The 23,451-nt window shown below is 43.8% G+C and overlaps 2 non-coding genes and 1 pseudogene across 2 annotated transcripts; 1 reads left to right on the forward strand and 2 right to left on the reverse strand.

Moving 5' to 3' along the window:
- Positions 1 to 687: 687 nt before the first annotated feature.
- On the reverse strand, positions 688 to 21,639 carry LOC114429898 (dihydroxyacetone phosphate acyltransferase-like; annotated as a pseudogene).
- trnat-ugu (transfer RNA threonine (anticodon UGU)) lies at positions 14,773 to 14,844 on the forward strand. The gene has a single exon. It is a non-coding gene; the product is annotated as a tRNA-Thr (tRNA).
- Positions 21,640 to 22,018: 379 nt separating the features above from the next.
- trnas-gcu (transfer RNA serine (anticodon GCU)) lies at positions 22,019 to 22,100 on the reverse strand. The gene has a single exon. It is a non-coding gene; the product is annotated as a tRNA-Ser (tRNA).
- Between the last annotated feature and the right edge of the window lie 1,351 nt (positions 22,101 to 23,451).

Genomic DNA, 23,451 nt, shown 5'->3' on the forward strand with positions numbered 1-23,451 from the left:
TGCAAAAACTAATAATGCAATAAAGTCAATTTTTTTACTGATGTTTGACATGACCAAGACTATAATAAAGGTTAAAAAGAATCCAGTCCACATTCACCTTTTCTATTAAAAATGAGCCATTTTGTGTGTTTTTTTTTTCAATTTTCAGCACCACCCCTTATAAAATTGGTGATTAAAGGGTTAAAATCCTGGGGGAAAATGATTTTTTCACTACTGTTGATTAGAACTGAAGTTAATTAAAAGGGCTATGCAAAAAAATTTCAAAAAAATATTTATCTAATATATTTTTAAAACCGTTAAAGTTAGGGGACGTTTTTGTCCCCGAACAACACATTAGGGGTAAAATTTGCCCACAGTGTACCGTTGACCTATGAAAAATTTTAAAATCATATTAACAAAATTTATGTAAAATTAAGCTTATTGAGGAAAAATGATTCAATTTGTCCACATATTGACAAAGTTATGGCCAAAATAAACAGAAAAATTTCTCTCAGAGGACAAAAATGTCCCGAACAACGCATGAGGGTTAAAGTGCTCAAAGGGTGATAAGAGAAGCTAACGGCTAATGGCGGAGATGAAGGAACAGACTGAAAGGCTGTGTATTAAACGCCTGGATGGGGAGCGGGCGCCACTCTGGAGTGGAGCTGGCACATTGAGAAGCTTTCGTTAAAAAAGGCTCTTAAGAAGAAGCAGTTCTGAATAAAGGGGAAAAAATGAAAGAGGCGCCGACTCATCTCAAGATGGCGGTTGAGCTGAGGGGCTGCCTTACTGGTAAACCGTAGCTCAGTCTTCTTCTTCTTGACTCTTTGGCTGGAGAGGTCGCCGAGTGTTAGAGGCGAGCGGCGGCGGCTTTCTGAGTGGGCAGTTTTCCTCCTGGACAAACGCACAAATCAGGTCAGTAATGGCGGCAGCAGCTTGTTTCTTTTTTAATTTTACCCAGAGTGTCTTCCAGGGAGTTCACCATCACCTTGTTGACTTTCAGAGTGCCCTGCTCAGCTCCTCTGAAAGAGAAAGAAGCTGTTAGCATGAGAGACGCTACGTTTCCACCGCTCACTCTGACAGCTGTTTCTGTTTTGACACCAAACTCATTGTTCACAATAACAAGATAACATAATAAATCTAAATCTTAAATACCATTAATACATTCATTCAAATGTGAGTAATGTTAACTTTCTTTTTTAATCATAGCAGGATTATGGTCGTTTGCATAAAGCAAACAAACAAACAAACAAACGTGCCAACAGTGTTTTTACAGACTTGCTGTTTCGCTGAGGGTCACCTCACAGACTGAAAGGGTTAAGTGGCAACACAAGTTCTCAATAAACCAGACAGGGCTTAGACTATAGAAAAGTTAACCCATAATGAAACCACACATTTTTTCCCTTTTAATCTCAAACACTTTACAAGATTAGTAATCTGTAATTTAATCCATGCCTAATCCCTATCCTGGATTATCAGACAGTTCAATATGAATGCATTAAGAATTTGATTCATAAAGATGGTGTACCCTTTTACTCTCCGCACGGCTCCGAGCCTCAGCAAAGCTGCCAGGCTGTTCTTCTGCAGGTCCGACGACAGCGCCTCGGCGTACCTCAGCGTGCCTGGATCACACACAGCTCACGTTGTACAGGGGGACTTGATTTACAGTCGCACAACACTGACAAAGACTTAGTGCCAGACAAACCTGTCAGCAGGTGTTTGATGATGAACTTCCTGACGGCAGGAACGAACTGTTTGTCTGTCAGAGCCTCCGTCGCCTCTTCACACAGGAACCTGCACACAACCTGGACACACACAACTGTTGAGACTGTGGCTGTGTGCCGACAGCTCCCTCTAGTGGCCGTCTTGTATGCTACACTATGGCCTCACCTGGTATCCTTGTAAGAAGGGATCCAGGATGCTGGTGAGGAAAGCCAGCGTCCTGTGTCCTCTCTCTGTGATCAGCACCTCCTGCTGGGGGATCTGCAGAGCTCCGGTCTTCACCAGCAGGTAGCAGGCCTCCTCAAAGTCCTGGAATCACAACAGGACATGAACACGTCTCTAGTATTCATCCTGACCGGACTGAAATGTCCTCTACCTGCACTGTAGCTCCGGGACAGAGGATGAACTCGTTGGAGAACATGTTTCTCAGGAAGCTGAAGCTGTTGTAGACCTCCTCTGTAAAAAACACACGTGATTTACAGACATGTATATAGAAGCTGGAAGTGTGATGACGTCCTCTTACGTCTGTTGTTGGAGGAAGAGGTGACGATGGCCAAGGCGAGCAGCGCCGGGCGGAGGAAGACGTGGAGCGCCTGGTTCCTGTAGGAGGCGCAGGACAGCACGACCACAGCCTGGTTCAAGAGCTTCTCTTCTGGTCCCTCCTGTCCTCCTGCTGCAGGCGAATAGAATTACTGCTGCTGATGAAGATTCATTGCTGAAACACTACCAGGATTTCAGATGCACGTCTATACAAGGTGTTACGGTAGAGGGGTGTTCAGGGCAGATTTCAGTGAATTATTCATCAGCTTTGATAAAAACAACTTGAACACTGTATCAAGTCCAATTCCATGATACTATGAACAGATTTTTCTTTTTTTGTTTTCTTAGTATTTTAATGAATCTGTCAGAAAATGTCCTTTGCATTAATGATTCGACCTGTTTTTCCTGACAGATGCAACATATTAGTTATTATTATGTTATAAATGCTCTGAACAGTGTGTAATAACAAGAAGAGCGCCCAGCACACACGCTACGTGTCATTACCGTAATGTTTTTAAAAGGGAAGTTAAAATGAACACAGACCTTGTTCCAACGCCAGCTGGACTCGCCCCTCAGAGATGCTCACCAGACCTTGATGGAGGGAAAGACTGGACGAAACGACCTCAGAGGGAGGAGCGTGCTCTGAAAGGAGAAGGAGGATCCGTCAGCTCAACAACAAAAACGGCGTCTTCTGCATCAGTGGTGCTTCTGTACCCGGCCAGTGGAGAAAGGCTCCGCACTGACGGGACAGGTCCCTGAGCCACACGGCTTGTTCCGTCAGCTCCTCCAGGGCCGTCCCCCCTTTCTGTCCGTGGTGGTGGTTCTGGAGCAGCAGGGATGCCAGAAGGACCCACGGCTTCAGGACCATGTTCTCCTCCTGGGCCCGCACCAGCCTGAAGGCCGAGTCGTTGACGAAGTGGTTGATTTCCTCGCCGGGCCTCTGCGGGATGTGTCTGGAGATGAAAAGTCAGACCATGATGAGAGGAAACATGCACTGTAGACAGACGGGGTGGAGACTGCCCCCTGTTGGTGTGGAGAGGTATTAGAGGACGCTTGATGTTTGTTACCGTGGTGTGAGGTTGAACTGGCAGCGGTTCACTCTGCCCTCAGCCAAACTTCGGACAGACACAGGCTGACCGAAGTAAACGTGGATGCTGCCGTAGTCCTCACTGAGGACCTTTCTGGCTTTAAAGAGACCCTGAAGAAAGAATAGATAACATGTGTTTGTGTTAAATAATTATTTAAACATCCTTTCACACACATACAAGTTCTTAAAGAGCCTTCAAAATCTGGTCATCAACAACGGTCTCTTAGGCCCCGTCCACACTGGAGAAAGTCAGTCCAGCTAGAGTAGGATTGAATCCAGATAGCCTTGAAGCTGGGTACGTTCAGACCTATTTTCAAATCTGGCTATCACACACACGTCCGTGCTCAATCCAGCTTAACCCGGCTTGTTTGTTGTCCTCCAAACCACTAGGTGGCGCCTCGGGGGTCTTAGATGCTCTTATATTAGAGTTTATATTACATCTAAACTCACCGATGTGGACTCTTTAGGCTTTGGTACACCCAGCAGTTCTCTGGCATAGAGGGACTCCTCCAAGATCCTCTCATAGCTGATACTGACCGGCACCAAGGTGACATCAAACACTTCCCCTTTAAGGAACGGATCCATCACTATATTCAATAGACCTGGAAAAAGACACATGAAACAGGGTGAGTGGCCGAAAATCTTACCTTCAATATTATCAAGAAAAAACAATCATAAATTCTTTCTACCTAACTTTGGAGTCAAAGACTTGGCCGTCCGGCTTCTGGTCCCCTCTAGGAAAAACTCCACTGGTGCAAATCCAGTCTAAATAAATAAATAAATAAATGAGGAGAAGAATGATAATACAAACCAATTTCAACCAATAAAACAGCGTTCACACCTTCAGCATGGTCCTGACGTACTCGGAGAACACGGCCCAGTACAGCTTGTCTCCGCCGAACGACCTCCGGATGAAGAAAGCTCCAGACATCCTCAACATCTCTCCAACAAACCTCATCCCCATGAAGTCTGCAGGGAAACACACAGCAGCTTTACACTTCCCGTCCACACACACCCTGCTACGTTATCTTCCTCGGCTTACCCATGCCGGCGGCGATGACCGGTAGAGCCAGGTCATATGTATACAGGATGTATGACATCAGCAGGAAGTCCATGTAACTACGGTGGCTCGGTAAGAGAACTACTGGGTGTTCATGAATGGCCTGCTGGAGCTAAGAACATCCACGGAAACCCATGTTAGATATGTGTGTGTGTGTGAGTGTGTGTGTGTGTGTGTGTGTGTATGTGTGTGTGTATATATATATGTGTGTGTGTGTGTGTGTGTGTGTGTGTGTGTGAGTGTGTATATATATATGTGTGTGTGTGTGTGTGTGTGTGTGTGTGTGTGTATATATACAGTGGGGAAAAAAAGTATTTAGTCAGCCACCAATTGTGCAAGTTCTCCCACTTAAAAAGATGAGAGAGGCCTGTAATTTTCATCATATGTATACCTGAACTATGAGAGACAAAATAAGAAAAGAAAATGTAGAAAATCACATTGTAGGATTTTTAATGAATTAATTGGTAAATTCCTCAGTAAAAGAAGTATTTGGTCACCTACAAACAAGCAAGATTTCTGGCTCTCACAGACCTGTAACTTTTTCTTTAAGAGGCTCCTCTGTCCTCCACTCATTACCTGTATTAATGGCATCTGTTTGGAGTCGTTATCAGTATAAAAGACACCTGTCCACAACCTCAAACAGTCACACTCCAAACTCCACTATGGCCAAGACCAAAGAGCTGTCAAAGGACACCAGAAACAAAATTGTAGACCTGCACCAGGCTGGGAAGACTGAATCTGCAATAGGTAAGCAGCTTGGTGTGAAGAAATCAACTGTGGGAGCAATTATTAGAAAATGGAAGACATACAAGACCACTGATAATCTCCCTCGATCTGGGGCTCCACGCAAGATATCACCCCGTGGGGTCAAAATGATCACCAGAACTGTGAGCAAAAATCCCAGAACCACACGGGGGGACCTAGTGAATGACCTCCGGAGAGCTGGGACCAAAGTAACAAAAGCTACCATCAGTAACACACTGCGCCGCCAGGGACTCAAATCCTGCAGTGCCAGACGTGTCCCCCTGCTTAAACCAGTACATATCCAGGCCCGTTTGAAGTTTGCTAGAGAGCATTTGGATGATCCAGAAGAGGATTGGGAGAATGTCATATGGTCAGATGAAACCAAAATAGAACTTTTTGGTAAAAACTCAACTTGTCGTGTTTGGAGGAGAAAGAATGCTGAGTTGCATCCGAAGAACACCATACCTACTGTGAAGCATGGGGGTGGAAACATCATGCTTTGGGGCTGTTTTTCTGCAAAGGGACCTGGACGACTGATCCGTGTAAATGAAAGAATGAATGGGGCCATGTATCGTGAGATTTTGAGTGAAAACCTCCTTCCATCAGCAAGGGCATTGAAGATGAAACGTGGCTGGGTCTTTCAACATGACAATGATCCCAAACACACCGCCCGGGCAACAAAGGAGTGGCTTCGTAAGAAGCATTTCAAGGTCCTGGAGTGGCCTAGCCAGTCTCCAGAGCTCAACCCCATAGAAAATCTTTGGAGGGAGTTGAAAGTCCGTGTTACCCAGCGTCAGCCCCAAAACATTACTGCTCTAGAGGAGATCTGCATGGAGGAATGGGCCAAAATACCAGCAAAAGTGTGTGAAAACCTTGTGAGGACTTACAGAAAACGTTTGACCTCTGTCATTGCCAACAAAGGGTATATAACAAAGTATTGAGATGACATTTTGTTATTGACCAAATACTTATTTTCCACCATAATTTGCAAATAAATTCTTTAAAAATCCTACAATGTGATTTTCTGGATTTTGTCTCTCATAGTTGAGGTATACCTGTGATGAAAATTACAGGGCTCTCTCATCTTTTTAAATAGGAGAACTTGCACAATTGGTGGCTGACTAAATACTTTTTTTCCCCACTGTATATACTTTTCTGTTTTTTATTTGTTAAAAAAGTTTGAAATATCCAATAAATTTCGTTCCACTTCATGATTGTGTCCCACTTGTTGTTGATTCTTCACAAAAAATTACAGTTTTATATCTTTATGTTTGAAGCCTGAAATGTGGCAAAAGGTCACAAAGTTCAAGGGGGCCAAATACTTTCGCAAGGCACTGTATATATATATATATATATATATATATATATATATATATATATATATATATATCTTTCCTAATTTATTCTTTGCTGTCTGTATCTGCTGTTGCAAAAATGCAATTTCCCCATTGTGGGACTAATAAAGGTTTCTTAATTCTTAATATCCTGTGCTGACCGCTCCATATAAACCAATGGAAGCGGCCAGGCTAAATTACCCAATGGGAATGAATGAGCGGCGGAGCTAACAGTAATGAGACTCACCAGTTCTGTAGTTTAAGATTAGTTCAGACGATCCACTCGACACATAAAGACTTTGGTAGTTGGCTCCTATAGATCGACATTCAGTACATTTAATTTGAAGTGATGACAACATGAATTACAGCAAACTTTTCCTACTCGTGTCCCACTCGCATCTAGACTGGCACTGCCAGGTTACAGTGATGCGATTGGTCTGAGTCGGACGTCATTACGTAGAAATACAACACGGCCCACAATACAATATATGGGAGCAGTAGCTGGAGTTTTTCACCCGGGTTACAATTTTAAGCGAGTGAATGCAGCGATCAGTCCCTGTTTACTACAGAGGACGCTATAAAACATTCAGTCAAACCTGTCCAGACTGTTCCAACTGACTGCATCACATCAATGTTATTCTACTTAAAGAAACAGGAAAAAAAACGTAATGATGACAGAACGCTCCTCCTACAGCTTTAAAGCTACAAACATTAATTAAAAAAGTACAACTCAGAAAGTAGCCATGCTATACAGCTGAAACTTTGAACATATTTTAAAACATGTATTTACTTAAATATAGTTAAAACTGTAGTCATAGCGCCACCATATGGTCAGATATAAAGTGTCAAAAACATCAGACAAAACATTAGTGGACAACTTTAAATAGTGTAAGATTTTTTATTTTGGAATATCTAATAGCGTTTCATTTCTATTGGCTAATAAACTTTTGTGGGCGTGGCCATGTGTACTTAATGTACTATAACTGATGCATACTGTAACATACAGCTGCAAAATGTGGGTCACCTATGTAGGCTAGTACTAAGACTTAGTGTACCAAGTTTCATGGTTTGGCCTCTGGGGGGCGCTATAGTGAAAACATATGTATTACTCAACATAAATCCATCCTGTTTTTCAAATGCTTCTGTGAAATACCTGATATGACTTCAACAGCACAGCTTTCAGGTGTGAAATGGTCGCCTGTAATAGCTGATATCTGTTACACTGCTAACAGCTCTGCAATCACAGTTTCTTCAGGAACTGCCATTCTAGTTAAATTAAGAGATCAACATTTTTAACCACCCAAAATTATTATTATTATTATTATTATTATAACGATTATATTATCAAAGGATTTTGAAAACCAACACAGTGCTATGACATAGTAATACTATATTATACTGCACCACTACAGTAATCAAAGTCCATTGAAAGTTATGCTAACTGAAGATAGAGAGGCTCAGAAACAAGTTAAATATTGTCCATTTATTGTTTACAAAGACATCTACAGTGCCCATGTTAGTCAGAATATGTCTATGTGTTTGCGCTGGCTACTGCACCAACAAAAACTCTTATCATAAACACTATGCCAATAACATTCTGACAAAAGTTTATGTGACAAACACACTAGACCACGTGGCCTAATGGATGGAGTGAGGCCACCGCTGTGTGTTTTGGTTGCGTACCGGAGCTCGGCTACGTTAGGAGCGGCTGGATAAACGGCGTTAGTCCGCGCGGGCTCGGTGCTTAGTTCTCAGGGAGGACATTTAAACGCAGCCATTGCGTCATGCTCGGCAGAGAGGCGGACAGGTAAAGCAGCTGCTTGACAATCCAGGTTTTCTTTGCAGTGTAGTTTAATTTAAGATTAAAATATCAGCAAAACCGTAACATTAAGCCGCATATACGCATTGCAAGTTGCAGAGACACCGCGCACGTCTCATTTTAATTCAGCTGCTGCAGCCGACACTTCACGGCAGGTAAAGTGCATTTTAAACTGCCTGAAACATGACAAGCGATCTTTTTCACTTAATATAGTTTTTATTGAGGCCATTTAAAAACGCATATAGCGAACGGACCGCGGTATTAAACTGCTGAGCCCGTCCCGATGTGTTTCTGTTTGTTTTTGTAATTTTACCATGTTAAGAGCGCAGCATTGTGCAGTCTTTATGTTAGAAGTTACGCATGGTAATAAAAACACTCTTTTTACACTTTTTTATTGCCGGTATTAAAATGATACCGTCGCTACCTGTGTGCCCCGCCGTATACCTTAATGCCGCCCCACCCTATTTCTGGCTGAGATGGTTCATACATTTAGTAGCATTTAACATTTAAGATGCAGTTATGAGCACAGCATCCTGCTTCTGTTTGTCTTTTTACTAGATTACTTATAGATTACTGTGTGTTGCTCATGCTTGTCATGCAATGAACACAATCCTGATTTATTTTTTGTTTTGCATGTTTTTGACACATATCAGACAGAATGCGAAGACGAAGACGGCTCGATCCAAAGCAGGATGCACAGTTTAATGCTAGTGCTGAAAGGGACAAAGTAGGATTTGACATCAAATTCATCAATGCCTTCAAAGGTAAGTTGAATCCCTTGATTTAATTATGATTAAATACATCACCCTACTTTTTGTCATTTTGTCACTTTTGCAAAAAGTAAGGTGATGTATTTAATCATGTATTAAATACATGTACATGTATTTAATCAACAATGTAGAAAGTCATAAAAACAAAGACAAACCACTGAGTGACTTTTGACTGGTACATTTAAAATGTCATCATATGTCCTAACCAGCAGGGGGAGCACTGATCATAAACTCTCTGTCTCACATGTTATTGTCATGTGTTTTTATGGACGATGATGCTGACTGTTGTTTTCTTGTTTCTCTCTGTAAACAGCTTGTAAACAACAGCTTCCCTGAGGGGAAACTCAGCTAATAAATGATGCTGTAACCTCTGGGACTTGATCTGCTGGGTGGGAGTCCACTACATTATCCATCCATCCTCATCCATCCTCATCCATCCAGCTACACCCTCCCTCCTAAAATGCAGGCTGGAGGATGCAGGCATCGATCCCGCTACCTCTCGCATGCTAAGCGAGCGCTCTACCATTTGAGCTAATCCCCCTTGTACAAAGGGTCAATTGCAAGTCAATCAGGACTCACTGCACTACATGAAGTGTACTAGTGAAGTATTGGAAGCATCAGACTTTTAATCTGAGGGTCCAGGGTTCAAGTCCCTGTTTGGGCAGAACACTTTGTACTCCCTCTTGCTTGTACTCCCCTTCCCTCTCTGTTAATGTGCTTGGACAGAGCTCTGTGAACAGCCAGCCTCTTTGTGTCTTGCCCTCCTTGTGCAAGGTGTCAATGGTCGTCTTTTGGGCAACTGTCAAGTCAGCAGTCTTCCTGTGGTTGTGCAGCCTACAGAACTAGACTGAGACCATTTAAAGGCCTTTGCAGGTGTTTTGTTCATTATCTGGTTAGAGTGGCTCCAGGTGTCTTCAATATTGAACCTTTTCACATATTCTCATTTCCTGACCTACTGAATGTGGGTTTTCATTGGTTGTCAGTTATAACCATCAAAACTAAAAGAAATAAACACTTGAAAGTAGAATATCATGAAAAGGTTGATTTATTTCAGTAATTAATGACTACAGCTGGACCAATGAACAGACTGTGGACTTCTCCATAGACTGATCTGTGTAGATAGGACACCAGGATTACTGTCCAAACAAAAGGTTCCACTGAGATTTGAACTCAGATTGCTGGAGTCAGAGTCCAGAGTGCCTCTCAGTGTGACAGTGGAAAACACGCCCCCCTGCATTACTTGCTGCTGCTTCTTCTTCTTCTTTTAGGTATTTAGCTGGCGGTTGGACTGGACTGGACTTGACATTACTTGCTGCGCATGTACAGAACCGAACAAAACACACGCCCCGAACCAAAACACATTTACCGAACGGTTCTGATTTTTTTCCTGAACAGTCCCATCCCTACTTAGGACCATGTCATATTTCACTTTGTCTTTTTAATACATCTGCAAACATGTCAACAACTATGTGTGTTTCTGTCAGTATGGGGTGCTGTGTGGACATTAATGAGGAAAAACGAACTTCAATGATTTTAGCAAATCGCTGCAATATAACATTTAAGGGGGTCTGAATACTTCCTGCACCCACTGCACATTTTTCCATCCATGAGATCGCACGTTTCTCCCTCGTCAACGATCCTGAACTGCTCGACTTCTTCTACATAATAGCTGTCAAGGAAACAATAGCTTAGCATTATACAGTGAGATTGTGTGGATGTGTTATGTTTTTTGTCATTGTTAAAAATGACTCTAATTTGTATCACATATTTTGTGTGAAACCATATACCTGCCATTACCAAGAGTCAAGGATGCAGATATGAAGGAGAGCATCAAGTTCTCTCACTATCAGATCATCAATGGGAACCTTGTCCTCCCATAAACTTTAAAAAAAAACAATGTCATATATACTATACTTTTATATAAATATTTTTTAATTTCACTGCATCAAATTGTTTTTTAAATAACTTCAGACGTAATTAGACATTGAACATTTTTTTTCTTCTTTTGAAATATTTTTTAACATTTAAGGCAATCACTGCAGATGACATCATGACGCATTTTGCAGACATGGGCCCCACATTTGGCACAGTGTGCCCCACATTTGGCACAGTGGCTCCACACACGTCTGCGCTGGAAGCACAAAGTGCACTGCTTGCGGCTTTTAGATGGCCCTGGCCCTTCTTTTTCTTCCTCTTCTTCTTCTTCTTCTTTTCCTTCTTCCTTCTTCCTGAAGGACCAGGTTTTCTGGCTGTTCCATGCAGGATCGACAGCCACAAAGAGTACAAAAGCATTGAAGCAAGACATGTCCAGCACTGAGATTTGAACTCAGATAGCTGGAGTCAAAGTCCAAAGTGCTAACCATTACACCATGGAACCTGCTTCACATGGATCCTCTTCTCCTCCTCTACCCGGCGAGACTGTCCTCCATGAGGAGTCTGTCCTCCATGTCTAGATAAGGCTTGTCCTGTCCTGTGATTTTTGTGACTTTTTATTCCCTGAACACCCTGCTTTGCTATCCTTGGGATAATTTTTTGACATGGAGCTAATAAATTGGTCGCTCAGTGCATTGGACAACATTTTCTCACAAAGAAAGACATCACCGGGAGAACCCCTCTGCCCTGAAGGGACCCTAGAAGATGTGGAGGATCTATTCATCTATTGGACATTGATAGTAGGCATACTTCTGAATTGCGTGGGAGCTGTCCTGCTATACCGAAAAGTTGGAAAAGCCGCTGCTGGCAAATTGGCACTACCACTAAGCATGGACACAAAACAAGACCCTGGGCTCATGGGACCTCGGATCTCAGAATTACATCAGAAGATGGACCGGATGGAAGGGCTGATCTGCAACATTTCAGCCCGCTCCGGAGAGGGCTGGAAGCGGGTGGATAACATCGGAAGACAGTCCGACCATTTGAGGATCTCAATGGAAGGAATATCTGTCAAGCTGGAAGAGATGTCGAAGGTTCTCCATGCACCTGCAAGGGACGAATGCGCACTGAGGCCGGACTGACCTATCGATCACTGATCTGGGCAAATTAATTACAGATCGAAAATTGTTGTTATGATTTTGGTTGATTTTCTGTCTGCCCCCCCCCCCCCCCCCCTCCTGAGGCCCTGAAGAATTGCCCAGCAGCTGTGCTCCTATCTGACTCCTGTGCAACTCCTATCTCCCGTCAAGGACAACTGGTAAACTGCCTGTAAACATCTTGGCGGTCTCAGTCATACTATCGCACACACTTCTCATGGAACTGACGCACATACATTCCCCTCCCTACCCCTCCCTTCCTTCTCGTCTGCCTCCGTATCTGTTGTTTTCTCCCCCCATCGTCTGTGTCCATGAAAAAATTCCATCACGTTGCCACGTGTACTGTAATCAAGGGTCAATGTCATTATGTGATTATATTGTTTGTATGTACCGCAATCTGCATATTTATTTTTGAGAGCCAAAAGGGTCGCCCTGGTGCTTTCAGTGCACTCTTGCACTAGACACCACAATAGCTTTAATTTGCACATACAAATACTACTGTTTACTGCTTACTTTTGCACTTCAGCCACTTTACAGTCTGTTTACATTGTTCATGGACATTTGGATAGTCATAGCATTTATGACTTGATAACCTGTACATACTTAATATTTTATATTTTATTTGTATCTATTCTCTATTCTATTTTACTGTGTCTTATATTTCAAGCTGCTCACTTAGAGACAAATAAAATTTTCTGAATCTGAATCTGAACAATATGTGAGAGCCCAGAACTGTGGGTCTTCAGAAACAACACTGACGGCTGTGTGCTGCAGAAGTTCTCTAACAACACTGCGATTGTTGGTTTCATCACTGACAACGTCGACGCAGAGTACAGAGGACTGATGCAGAACTCTGTGGACTGGTATCAGCGAAACCACCTCCTGATCAATGCAGGACTTCCTGTGCGTTTTAGAGGATACCTCCAAGAGACTTTTTTTCTCGTCTAGAGGTGATACGTATGTGTACCAATTTTCATGTCTGTAGGTCAAACGGGGACTCAGATCTCATTCCAGGGGGCGCTGCTGAGCCATGTGGCCACGCCCACATATGACGATTTGGGGGTTTTAAAAGGTGCACAGGGGCTGATGTCATGATAGAGTAAGAGGCAGGTAGGATGAACAAATCAAGAAACACAGCAGCTTTCTCTATGGTGGCGAAGGGTCAACTTCATGACGTTGCCCCGCCCACACGGTGTAACATGCATTTATGCTTGCATTTCAGAATCAGAATCAGAAATACTTTATTGATCCCAGGGGGAAATTGCTTTCATTCCAGGTGCTCCATGTATACTCAAAAAACAGGTTAGAAATATAAAAAAAGGTAAAGTAGCAAGTGTAAAATAAAAATAAAACCTAATAAATTCTAAACATTAATAAACATTCAGTTTAAATCCAGGCTCTCGCATGTTTCGTGCTCGGGCCCTAATAAAGTAAAATAAAATCTTAATCACAGCTTCCTTAATACGAGCTGAACTTCATAGCTATAGCTTCATAGCTGTAGTTTCAGCAGCCAGTTTAATACCGTTCATGTCTATATTTGATATAACAGACACGATGACCATCCTTTAATGCTTTTGTTGCTTTATTACTTGAACTTTTGTCGCTGAGCTCCGATGCTGTTTGATGAAGCATTTTAGCAACAGACTGTTGCACTGTGTCCGTCTTTATTGTGATGACAGCTCCTATTTCTTCACACTTTAGATGTTCCTAAAAGTAGAGTGTGCATCACACACTGTACAGTATTTATCAAGTATTATTGTTCCTCCAGTGCACCATTTCTTCTGTATAATTATTATTAGCAGTTATTACTGAAGATCGATGCCCCTACAAATATTCAGTTGTAGGCTGATTCATCACTCTGTCATTTCTCCAGTGTTGTTGATGGATAACCAACTTTAGATATTTTTAATGAACAATAAATGCCCTGAAGCTCTGAAGTGTATTGTTTTTACACTGCACACCTGGTTTGGATCTTACAATGGTAACCTAAACATCACAGGAACTATACAAGAACAACCTCATGGAGGCTTCAGTGGTGTTTGTAATAAAACACTATCCTTCTTTTTTCACAAACAGTACAATACAGCACATGTGACGCCACAATGAGCAAAGCAGAGACCGCAGACCACGTAACACGGCGTTACTATGCTGGAAAAAACGTGTCTGTGTGTGAGCTTCTGTTATGTACTGTAGCATCCTAACTTCCATCCTTACAAACCACCTGTCCTCTGTTTAAAATGTGGACATTATTGTCCTCAAAAGACTGACTGTCCTTTCTCTTTGAGGTGAAGATGGACTGCTGAGTGTTGTCCTGTGGATGTGTCTCTTCTGTCCTGTGCTCTTTACCTGTGGGGTGGCTGTGGGTTTTTATTGACTAATAACATATCAGTTCTAGAATGATGTGTGTGTGTTTGATGTGATTTGATGTGTGTGTTTATCTGGTTTTAGGGGTCAGTGTGTGTTCATCCATACGCGGCCGCCTGTGTGTGTTGATGTAAATGTGTGTGTCCTGTCAGCCATGATCATGCTGAGACAGAATAATGCTGGAAAAAGCTCCCAGCTGTTAGACCTGAAGGTAAAGCTGCATGCTGTTGTGGTTTCTCTGAGTGTAGGATCACAAGACTTCTGCTGTTTTATGTTGTGTGTGTTGATCACGATCAGTGATCAATTCAGAAGTTAAAAGATAAAGGCGTGGTGGCCAAGTGGTAAGGCGTTGGTCTTGTAAACCAAAGATCATGGGTTCAATTCCCATTCATGCCTTCAAAGATCTGTAGGAGGTTCCTTTTAAAGAAAGACAAAACCCATTGAGAGTAAAAACTATAGACAGAGCTTCCGTGATGTCACCCATTTGTTTCTGAAGAGCTGTTCTGAGCAAGCGGCAACCTTCGGGAAGTGGAAGCCCATGCGGAAGTGTCAAAACTTGTAATTCACGCTGCAACAGCTGGGGGTTGGCTCCAAAAGCGAGTAATTTCCCATAGACTCCCATGTTAAAATGGCCGATTTCACAGAAAAAAAAAATCGCTGTGGTCTCAGATGATAGGTTCTCTTCTAGTGTCAATTGTAGGGGGGGTGAATTTTTTTACAACTCACTCGTTTCAATTGTATTCGGACTTAAAATTACGCATAATTATGGGTGTTGCCGCTTGAGTGACAGACGTAGAGAGTTGACGTATCACAGCGTGAGTTTCCTGCTTCCACGATCGCCCGCCCCCCTAAACCCCGCTCGTGCTCCCCCTCTTTGTCCATATTCGGAGTTTTAGTTGACGTGACGCTGCCAACATGGCGGCGGTCATCACGTCCCGGAACCTCCCACTGAGACTCAAAACCGCTCTTCAGAAACAAACGGGTGACGTCACGGAAGCTCTGTCCATAGTTTTTACTGTCAATGGTTCTGAGGCTCGTGGGAGCCGCCATGTTGGAAGCATCACGTCCGCCAAAAACTCCAAATATGTACAAAGAGGGGGAGCGCGAGTGGAGTTTTGGGGGCGGGCCATCGTGAAAGCAGGAAACTCGCGCTGTTATACGTCAGCCGTCTGCCGCTCAAGTGGCAACGCCTTTAATTATGCATAATTTTAAGTCCGAATACAATTGAAACGAGTAAGTTATATAAAAAAAATCACCCCCATACAATTGACACTAGAAGAGAACCTATCATCTGAGACCAGAATGTTTTTTGTACCAGGCTGTAAACATGTTCATTCCTGCTGTGAAGTCGGACATTTTAACATGGGGGTCTATGGGAAATGACTCGCTTTTGGAGCCAGCCCCCAGTGGTTGCGGCATGAATTACAAGTTTTGACACTTCCGCATGGGCTTCAAGTTTGAACCCCGAAGGTTGCCGCCTGACAACACCACACAAAACAAAGACGTGTTAAACTGTGTGATCGTTGGCTGGAAGCACTGCTTCATGAACCTGTGTTTACTGTTCATTAAGCTTAGAGAAGTTTCAGGAGTATGTTTGAGGAGTAAACTGATTCAAGTCCTCACAACAAGTGTATTTCACTGCACAAACACACACTCAGCTGATGTGTCCCAGGAAATGTCTTTTTGTCTGACGTATTAGAAGATTCTAGATTCTAGATTCAACAACTAGACAATTAACCCCTGCTGAGACCCCCACAGGGTTTCTGTGGCTGTATCTCCCTCATTCTTCATCCTATGTGGATGAAACCTTACAGTCATGCTGAACATTTGACTCTGCACAGCTGATATGCTGAAATGCTACAGACACTGCGCCACCTACTGGCCAGAGGACCTGTCTTTTGTTTAGGGGCCTTAAACAATTTCCCTCTGGGATTACTAAAGTACCTAAAATAAAAAAAAAATGTAAAAAAATTTCCCAGAATGCGTAATTTAATCCAAGTCTTCAAAATGGTGGAACAAACATTTCACACATTTCATTTCAGATCCTTTATTGTTCTGGAAAGAAAACCAAAACAAAGTCCTGACGTCCCATTACAAATATCATGGCAGCTGTTCATCCCTCTCCTGACGGTTCTCTTCCACCTCCAGCTTGTCCACACTTTCCGAGCTTTCCGAGCACATGTGACACGCGTGGTAGATAGGTCGCTAATTCCAGACAGCTATAGCGCACAGTAGTCTTTTATTCATTTACATTTCAGTTTCAGCTGCTGACACATGAAGATCAGAGGGCACACATGGCTCGTTGGTCTAGGGGTATGATTCTCGCTTAGGGTGCGACAGGTCCCGGGTTCAAATCCCGGACGAGCCCTGATGTTTAACTGTATTCCTTGTAGTTGACTCTTTTCAGTTCCTCTCTAACTACCACACAGCTTTACAAAGCTAACAAAGTTCTATTCAGACTCATCCCAATCCAGAGCAGTTGTTCCACAGTAACACCTGCAGGAGGACGTCATCACCCAGTATGTGACCTGCACTGTGAGCTGTAAGGTCTTATACAGACAGGTGTGTGTCTGTCCTCATCAAGTCCAATCAGTATCATCAAAGACAGCTGGACTCAGATGAAGGTGTAGAACCATCTGAAGGACGATCAGAAGAAATGGACGCACCTGAGTTCAATATATGAGAGTCACAGCAAAGGCTCTGATACTTAGGACCATGTCATATTTCACTTTGGCTTTTTAATACATCTGCAAACATGTCAACAACTCTGTGTGTTTCTGTCAGTATGGGGAGCTGTGTGGACATTAATGAGGAAAAATGAACTTCAATGATTTTAGCAAATGGCTGCAATATAACAAAGTGAAACATTTAAGGGGGTCTGAATACTTCCTGCACCCACTGTACACATAACAAATGAATGTGACTGAAACAACAGCTCTGTGTGTAATATAAATATACAAACTAATGTGATTTGATCAGAACATTTTAAAAGACAGTGATGATCTGTTCTTATTGTCTAAACAGGAACAGTTGAAGCTCAGCTTGCAGCCCCTGTATCTCAGGCTTCTCAGCTTCTCTTCAGATGTTTGGACGTTTCTGCTGGAACCTCTCATTTAATGACTCACATTTAGAACTTCTGACTTTATGTGGAGGAGGGATTGATTTTGGAATGAGGAGGCTGCAGCCTGCGATTCCACCACTAGATGTAAGCATTGCACAGCATTGGTGGTTCAGTTCAGATTGAGAGAATGCAAAGAGTGTGCAAAGCTGTCATCAAAGCAAAAGCTGGCTGCTTGGAAGAATGTCAAACATCAAACATATTCTGCTTGGTTTAACACTGTTTGTTCACTGCGTCATTCCACATGTGTTCCTTCATAGCTCTGATGTCTTCCGGATGAATCTACAATGTAGAAAGTCATAAAAACAAAGACAAACCACTGAGTGACTTTTGACTGGTACATTTAAAATGTCATCATATGTCCAAACCAGCAGGGGGAGCACTGATCATAAACTCTCTGTCTCACATGTTATTGTCATGTGTTTTTTTGGACGATGATGCTGACTGTTGTTTTCTTGCTTCTTTCTGTAAACAGCTTGTAAACAGCAGCTTCCCTGAGGGGAAACTCAGCTAATAAATGATGCTGTAACCTCTGGGACCTGATCTGCTGGGTGGGAGTCCACTACATCAGTGGTCCCCAACCACCGGGCCGGGGACCGGTACCGGTCCGCGGGTCATTTGGAACCAGGCCGCACAGAAAGACTGAGCAAAACATATATTATTCATTATCTGAGTCTGAAAGCTGTTTCATTTATAAATCGATCAGATTCATCCGCCTGTGCCTTTAAGCACCTGTCCAGACGCTTGTCTCGGTCACGGGATACGGCACCCCAAAATTAAGCCCACAAGCTAGCACAAATGAATAAAAAACAAACGTCTTTGGAGAGCTTCTTCGGAAAGGGGAAAAGGCCTAACGAGGAGACAGGAGAAGAGGAGCCTACCCCTTCAAAGAAAAAGAAACCCGCATTTAAAAGACTATATCAGGAGTCCTATTTAAAATACGGATTTATTGCAACAGGTGATTCTCACACACCAAGTCCGCTCTGAGTGATGTGGCGACAGACTCGCAAATGAGGCAACGAAGCCTTCAAAACTGCGAGACCGAGCACCCTGCATTAAAAGACAAGCCATGGAAGAAAACATGAACAAGAACGACTGAAGCAATTAATGACGGCCAAAACTAAATTACGGAGTGGACTGGACATAAGAAACACACGGGTGTCATGTCTCCCATTATCCCTAGATGGGACCGCCTCATTGCTGAGAAAGCTCAAAGGCTCCCACTAATTAAGCATAAGAGTAAGTTGTCTCTTTATGCACTTTTTTTTCTGTGCCGGTCCGTGAAAGTATTGTTTTACATGATACCGGTCCGTGGTGCAAAAAAGGTTGGGGACCGCTGCACTACATCATCCATCCATCCTCATCCATCCAGCTACACCCTCCCTCATAAAACGCAGGCTGGAGGATGCGGGCATCGATCCCGCTACCTCTCGCATGCTAAGCAAGCGCTCTACCATTTGAGCTAATCCCCCTTGTATAAAGGGTCAATTGCAAGTCAATCAGGACTCACTGCACTACATGAAGTGTACTAGTGAAGTATTGGAAGCATCAGACTTTTGATCTGAGGGTCCAGGGTTCAAGTCCCTGTTTGGGCGGAACACTTTGTACTCCCTCTTGCTTGTACTCCCCTTCCCTCTCTGTTAATGTGCAAAAGTGGTGATCCCGGTGGGCAGAAATTCCCTGTAGTATACACGGCGCTACAGTGGCTCGAACCTCACGTGAAACACCGGGAAACATCAACCAACTTGGACCTGGATACACTAGACGAGGTAAGCGTTACTTTTAAACATGTGTGTGATGTAAAATTAATATCAGTTGTGTGTCTTGGGTTGTAACACCGGTGTTATTAATTTGCTTCTCAGCAATCTGTAGCGGACCCGGAAGAGGGGGGATCATACACCACAGATGTATGCAGCATAGCAGAGCTGGAGTACACAGTACTGGATGCTGCGCCGCCTGTGGCATCCACTCCGCTGCATGGGCGCACAGTTCCTCTGCCCGCAACTCCACCATCTCCACGGCGAACAGGGAGGTAGCGAATGCGAGGCAATCAGACATGTCTGGATTTCGAAGGTGCTCTTGCAATCCTTGACAAACGAAGGGCAGAACGGGAAGAATTGATGCAGGCAGGACGGAGGGACGCCGTACAGCAGCTGATGGACCCCTGTGCAAGATATATGCTTCATGTTACCGATTTCATGAGGGCACTACCACCACAGGCGCTCAGAAACTTCAAGTGGCAGTTGCAGAACCTCATGCACAAGACTGAGCAAGAGGTCGAACAAGGCAATCTTGAAGGTTATTCAAGGTTATCTTGAATGTGTCCCTGTATACCCCCCCCCCTTTTTTTTAATCAATAAAGCGTGTGTTTTCAGTACCAAAGTGCATCTTTGCATTTTATAAGACCATACTGGTTTCGCATGATGAGCAATACAAAAGAAAGGCAAGTAAAGGGTGATTTGTCACCAATAACTCCAGACAGCCATTCACACATATCAGATGGTGACTGTTATTACCATTCTATATACTCCTACATACCCGGGCACAAGCACTGAATCTTTGCTATTGTTACTTTTAATGTCGCATCTTCACAGCTCATCACCGGACAGTTTGAAATATTGCAGGCACATTGGAACGCAGTAGATGTGCAAATGCGGTCATAAAGGCAAGCACAAACACTGAATCTGCTATTGTTACTTTTAATCGCGCATCTCATGCTGTTGCAGGCACCCTCTCTGTATAATGCCCTCTTGCCACGGCACAAGTCCTTGTGGGGTGTTAAAAAACTCAGTAAAGTCTTTCCTTATAGTTTGGGCAGCCCGGGATGCTCTGGCTCCTGACAGTCTCCCTGTGTCCTGGAGATTGCAGTCTGCTTCCACCTGTCTCCTCCACTCTCCCCGCAGCATCCCCCCATTAGCAGAAGTCGAGTCGGCAAAGTTTTCCGGGAGGTATCTCACTGCTGGATCATTTGCTGCGTCTGTGCAGGAAAGGTAGTTGTGGAGGGCAATACTGGCCTTGACAATATCCACGGCCTTATCAGGCCTGCATTCCATCGGCCGACCAAGAATTCGCCATCTTGCTGTAAGGATGCCAAATGCGTTGTCAATAACTCGCCGGGCACGGCAGTGGCGGTAATTGTAGATCCGCTCCTTCATCGTGAGGTTGCGATCTAAGCAGATACACAAAAATTATTACTATTATTATTGTTTACCGTCACTATCAAGTTTCATTTACTGCATACAGAGACACTTACCTGGAAATGGACGCGAGAGGTTCACAAGCAGGGGGAATGCAGCATCTCCCACAAACACATGTGGAGTCTTGATGGTCGTGCCGGGAAGACAAGCAGGTGGTGGTAAAGGAAGCTGGCCATTCTTGAGAGCGGACCCAAAGTTGCTCTTATCAAAAACTCCTCCATCGCTCTCTTTGCCATAGGCACCCACGTCGACCATGGTAAATCTATGTCGCGCGTCACACACAGCCAACAAAACAATGGAGTGCTGACCTTTGTAATTAAAGTAGTCACTTCCTGCTCTTGGAGGTGCTTTGATTTTCACATGTTTTCCATCTATAGCCCCAACACAATTTGGAAAATTCCACAGCCTCCAAAAGTCCACAGCTATGTCGGCCATCTGTGTCGGTGATGGAAAGGCCACAAACTCGTTGTGCAGGGCAAGCCAGATGGCCTTGGACACTTCGGAAACAATATTACAAACTGTTGTCAGTCCCAATTTGTAGCTGGCGACACTGGCCTGTGAGCTCCCAGAAGCTAATATGCGCAGTGTGACTGCCAATCTCTCCTGGATAGAGATGGGAATGCTGTGTGTGGGTGCATGCTGGATGAACGGCGTGATCCGACGGACAAGGTCGTCAAAACGTCCGGCCGACATCCTGAAATAGCTAAAGTGCCTCTTGTCATCCATCTGCCGCATCTGTTGCACCAGGACTCTGTACTCTCCCTGCTCGACTCTTGTTGCATTGAGTGGCCGGACGTGCCACCTACGTTGCCTTTTTCTCGCAAACTCCGTGCATAGCAGCAACAACTCCTCTTCTTCTTCATCCTCTTTATGCATGTTCGTCTCCTCGTCCATCTGCATTAACAAAGCTGCAAAATCCATAATGTCAACTGCTGTACCTTCCTCTGTTCCTCTGTTCGCAAACACTGGAGGTGGGCTGTGTGTGATGTTGTTCCTGTTTGGTGTCTGGTGACGTGCGCTGCAGTGGGCGGGCCGTATGAGGAGTTCTGCAGACACACGTCTCGCGGAGTATGGTACCTCAGTGCGGAAAAGACTTTTTTTTTTTGTGTCTCTTACCACCCGTGGAGTGCGCTCTCCGCCCTTTGTCTCGCAGAGTATGGATCCAGCTTTACTGTCCAAACTGTCTTAAGTTGGAATGTTTATGACACCATCAACTGATGATGCTGTGTCAGGACGTTGACCTTAAAAACTGAAACGACGAGGATGGGATTCGAACCCACGCATGCAGAGCACAATGGATTAGCAGTCCATCGCCTTAACCACTCGGCCACCTCGTCTATCTGATTAACACGTTGTGGAAATATATGGTCAAACATGGTTGTGCATAGATCCAGACCTCTGGCTGAGGTCATAAAGCATTCTGATGTTTAATGATGTGTTTAGATATTCGAACTGCAAACCCCTAGTTGACCCAGAGATGTAACCAAAGAGACAAGATATACTCAAGGCCGTAACAGGAGGATCTGTGAGAATACACACACACCCTCACATCTGAGATGTGAGTGGGAGAACTTCAATGTCTTTTAGTTTCGTATACGCCTTCCACCTTGTGATTATTGAATATGCATGTTTCACTGAAAAACATTACCTTTTATGCCTTTCTATGTAAATGTAACCACACCTTGTTGTAAGATTAATAAAACGAGCCTAATGCATGGGACGGACAGAATGCAAATGGTCAGCTGCAGGAGCAGATCGAGGGGTCTGTATTGAGCTGTGCATTCTCCCTTTATAAAGGCGAAACTGAAACTGATCAGTACTGGTTTTCATTCAATGTTCTGTGCTTTGGGGACGGAGTCTGGGAATCCGGGGTGACCAGATCAGGTCACAACAATTGGGGGCTCGTCCAGGGGATCAAAGGGCAAAAAATCATCCTCAGATCCGTCAATTGAACACAAGGGCCGATTACGAACAGACAGAGGACACGTGGCGCCAACAATAAGGTAAGCAGACCTTTTATATCTGCATTGACTACTCTAAAATGTAACGTGTCCCGAGTCTTAGTAGTAATCTGTCTGTAAAAGCAAAAAGAACATTGACTGAATGAATTTAACTGTAAGTGAATGAATATGACTACAGTGAAATAACCGTAAGTGAATGTATATGACTACGGTAAATGAGTAATGACTACAGCTGTTTAAGAGATAAGTAAATGATGCCTGCAGAGGAATAATGCCTGCAGAGGAATAATGCCTGCAGAGGGATAATGCCTGCAGAGGAATAATGCCTGCAGAGGGATAATGCCTGCAGAGGAATAAGAGAAAAAGGGGTAGCAGAAAATCCTGAGTGTGGCGACTCCACCGGTGCTCTGACGAGGGGCCGGAAAAGCTGGGTTTGAGGCCCGGGGCTTGAGGAACCCTAAATCACTACAAAAAAGAGAGAAAAAGGAACAAGACCAGGCAAAACACATGGTATGCATGTTGGACAGACTGGAAACTGAAACAATGACCGCACTAGTTAGGCGGGAGTTGAAGTAAGTCAACAGGCTTCCAAATTACAGATATATAAGATTCTGGTGTCACGGACAGAGGCTAGTCTCGAATCCATTGGACTGAGTACCAGGGACACAGCGTGCCATATTTCTCAGTCGGCCAGAATCTAGAAAAGAAAGGAACTCTGAGACTCATA

The sequence above is a fragment of the Parambassis ranga genome, unplaced genomic scaffold (genome assembly GCF_900634625.1).
Source record: "Parambassis ranga unplaced genomic scaffold, fParRan2.1 scaffold_21_arrow_ctg1, whole genome shotgun sequence".
NCBI classification, from domain to species: domain Eukaryota; kingdom Metazoa; phylum Chordata; class Actinopteri; family Ambassidae; genus Parambassis; species Parambassis ranga.